At 37.9% G+C, this 4233-nt stretch overlaps 1 pseudogene; it reads left to right on the forward strand.

Moving 5' to 3' along the window:
• The first annotated feature begins 1283 nt into the window (after nucleotides 1-1283).
• Nucleotides 1284-3632, forward strand: LOC120210803 (annotated as a pseudogene).
• Nucleotides 3633-4233: the final 601 nt, after the last annotated feature.

Below are 4233 nucleotides of genomic sequence, written 5' to 3' on the forward strand. Positions count from 1 at the left end.
AAAAATTAAATGATAAGTGGTTAAGTAAGGAGATTTAACTATTTTGAGTTCAATTTTTTGAATTAATCATTGGTATCTGATATATTGATCGACTAATCTAGTTCGGGTACTGTAGAGTTTTGAATTCAAATTTGATCTTTAAAATAATATTAATTTTATATATATTTGTTCATACATATCATAAAATTAAATATTATTTAATGATTTTATTCTATCTATTGATTGAGTCATATTAAACTTAGTAGTGTAAATAAATATAGATATAGATATAAATTAAATAATAATGAGGCACAATGATCATTATCCCCTAAAGGGAACTTGTCAATGTTTTGATATCTGGCAAGTTGTAAGCACAATTGAAAAGTTAAATCTAACCATGGTTAAGGTTCTCAACCAATATAGTGTTACAAGCAAAGTAATAAACCCCAATTGACGTTAAAAGGTAACCATGGTTAATTTCAACCAATGATTATGAAAAAAAATTGTTAGGACTAACAAGAAAAAATTGCAAACAAAACACAAAGAAAAGACCCCTACCCCTAAATCTCTATTCTCAAAGAGAAAAATAAAAGTTTTTTACGGCTTTGGTATTAGGGGGGAACTGTCAGATTTTGGGGTTTTTTTTAATAAAGGATTTATTAGAGAAAATAGTGGTATAAAAGGAAACGAAAATGGCGATGGAGGTATGTCCATGGGGTCTATCTGATACAAAAGAATGTTCAATCTACTAGCACTGTTTTTATTGTAAGGAATTTCACTCTCTTCTTCAAGTTAATCACTTTAAGTAGTAAAAGGTCTGGATCTTGATTGATGAATAGTGATCCCTCTTTGGTTTGGTTTGAATATATATATTGTTTGCATAGGCTGAGTTGAAGCTTGATTAGAACTTAGATCCATGGATATTGATTCGTGTTTATTTGGATTAGTTTGATTCTTAAAACGTTTCTTATTCCCACTCGTTGCATCATTGTCTACGATAATCTGGATAATTCATGTAGGAGAAAGTTCTCTGTGTTTTGCATTTGACCTGTTTGTTGCTTTGCATTTAAATGTCGATGAATCACCTGACTGTGTATTGTTTGCACTTCAATTTCTTTCCCTTTTTACTGAAAAATCCCCCTTTTAATGTTTTACCTGCAGTGTTTTCCGTTAAGCTTGGACTTTTTCATTTTTTTAAAGTACGAGAAAAGTCAGAATTTGAGGACTTGACAAGTAGGGCGTCTGAGATATTTAGATTTCTCCGCTGGTGACTCTTTTATCGTAGCGGCGACACTGGAAAGGAAATGGAGTGCAATAAGGATGAGGCCACTAGAGCTAGAGAGCTCGCTGAGAGAAATTCACTGCAAAGATATTAACGGGGCTAAGAAATTCGCTTTGAAAGCCCAGAATTTGTATCTGATCTTGATGGTATCCCCAAATGATAGCCACTCTTGATGTTTATATTTCGGCAGAGAACAAAATCAATGGGGAAGCTGATTGGTATGGCATACTCGATGTGAATCCACTAGCTGATGATGAAGCAGTGAAACAATATAGGAAGCTGGCTCTAATGCTGCACCCCGACAAAAATAAGTCTATAGGAGCTGAAGGGGCGTTTAAACTTATTTCTGAGGCTTGGAGTTTGTTGTCTGATAAGGCTGAGAGTAGCATATGATAAGAGAGGGGGTGGGAAAGTAACTCAAACGGTTCCAACACCTCGTGGGAACTCGAAGGCTTCAAAAGCGACAAATGGGTTTTTACAATGCTGCCAAAACAAGCACTTCAAGTGTGAAAACTTCCAAGAGTAGTAAACCTCATGGAGGTCGGTCTTCAGCCCTTCTGTCCGCTCGTCAAATACTGCTGGTCCAATGGGGTCCCTTTTCTAGGACTGGTGGTACTTCAACTGCAGCTCAAGCTGCAAGTGTGGTTCAACAGGCATATGAGAAAGTGAGGAGAGCGGGAGAAGCACAGGCAGCAACCAAAAGGGAAGAGGCCATGCGGAAAAAGCATCATGGCTCTAAAAGGGCAGGTGGTGCTTCAAGTGGATATACTAATGCTGCAAAGAGAAGGAAAGGCATGGAAGATGGTAGTGTCGGCGCCCATGGAACCAATATTACCAATCAAACGGGTGTAGGAATGGTGGTCCAGCTAATCTGTCAGGATCTAAGCTAGGCAGTTTTGGAAACGGGGATTAATGGATCCAATAAGTACAACAATACAAGAGCTATGTCCCAGCTAGAAACTCAAAGTATGTTGATATATAAGGCTAAGAGAGAAATTCAAAAGAAACTGAATGAATGGAATTCATCGCCGGTAGATAAGACTACATCCAAAGATGTTAGAGGCAACGAAAATGCAATGAGAAAGAGGACAAATCTTTGGTAAACAATGATGCATGGAATCAGAATAAGGGTGAGGGGTTTGTTGCTGAAATCAGCGGGGATCATTTTCTCAACCCTTTCCTAGAAGTTCTGGTGTTGGTTTAGATGCAGAAACCTTGGAAGCAATGTCCATAAATGTCCCGGATCCAGATTTTCATGATTTTGACAAGGATCGAACCGAAAGATCTTTTGAAAGTAACCAGGTATGGCTGCATATGACAATGATGGGATGCCTCGATATTATGCTATGATCCATAGTGTGATTTCTCAAGATCCATTCAAGATTAGGATCAGCTGGCTTAATTCAAAAACTAACAGTGAATTCAGTCCACTTGACTGGGTAGGTTCTGGTTTCTCAAAAACATGTGGGGAGTTTAGAATAGATAGGCATGAGATTAACAGCTCACTGAATTCTTTTTCACACAAAGTTAGGTGGACTAAGGGGATGGGTGGAGCCATTTGTTTATATCCAAGAAAGGGTGATGTTTGGGCTATCTATAGGAACTGGTCTCCTGACTGGAATGAATTAACAACCAATGATGTAATACACAAGTTGTATGGTAGAAGTACTTGATGATTACAATGAAGAACTAGGTGTCACAATTATTCCCCTTGTTAGGTTGCTGGTTTCAAGACGGTCTTTCACCGGCATCTTGATCACAAAGAAATCAGGAGGATTCCTAGAGAAGAGATGTTTGTTTCTCTCATCAAGTTCCTTCATACTTGCTTACTGGTCAAGAAGCTCCCAAGCTCCTAAGGGTTGCCGGGAGCTAGACCCAGCTGCTACACCGGTGGAATTACGACAGGTATTGGATGTTAAGGATGAAGAGATTCTGGAAAATGGTAAGACGATTAATGAAGAAAATGTTTGTGGATGTCGAAAAATCTAACGATGAGATGGTTAACTGAAAGCAAAGAAAGAAGAGGACAGTGGTTCTAAAGCTGCTGAAGAAATAGAAGTTTTAGCCAATGTTGGAAATACTTAAGAAGATGTTTATACAATGGAGCTGTTCTGAACAAGGCTGATTAAGTGAGTTCAAAAGTAACTGGTTTTGATATGGACAAGATTATATGGACTGGCAGTATAACTGGGTGGAATGGATGTCACGGATTGGTCATCGAATGTTGTACTACGTGGGGTTTTTACCTTTCGATGATCTACAAGTTGATGAAATTCAACGAGTAGCTGAACACAGTTTTGGGGGCTTCCTGTTCAACGTGAAAGCTCATTTTGGTGCTAGTTCTGCTAAATGGAACTTTTCCGGGTTTTGAAAGCAACATGCTACGGATGCTCTTCGATGCCATATTGCCATTTCATTTTTGTGACCCTTTTCTCTATCACAGCTCTTCAACATGCAGGTCGTTGGCACACCTACTGTTTCAATGTTAGTGTTTTTCCTTTTGCTCAGTTCTCTCACCTTTAACGTTTAACAGTTGGGGATTCATGATTTTTTATGCTTGGCTGTAGAGTTTTACCGTTTGCTGAGATTAGAGAATGAATAACAGTGCAGTTTGTGAGTTGATACAGTTAATGCTTAAATCATATTTGTAATGATGATTTACTTCTTCAAACTCCCATCTTTGTTCCCAATATTAGGCTTTGGATTTTGTGTCCTGTTGAGGGGATCCGACTCCTGTGAGTTTTATGTTAGGCAGTCGATAACGGATCCCTCAATTGGTTTGATATTTATGTTCTCAAGAGTATCGGTGTTTGTTTCTTTTATCAGGTAGAGAGGTATTATATTTTCAAGCAAATGTCGGGATTCGAAATCACACAAAATTAGATCATATAAACATATTTGATTATTTGACCAATTAATAAATCTGTGAATGTTTGGATTTTGCTTCCGAGATTTCAAATTTTTCGCAACTC

This window comes from Hibiscus syriacus, unplaced genomic scaffold (assembly GCF_006381635.1).
Source record: "Hibiscus syriacus cultivar Baekdansim isolate YM2019G1 unplaced genomic scaffold, ASM638163v2 tig00109936_pilon, whole genome shotgun sequence".
NCBI classification, from domain to species: Eukaryota; Viridiplantae; Streptophyta; class Magnoliopsida; order Malvales; family Malvaceae; genus Hibiscus; species Hibiscus syriacus.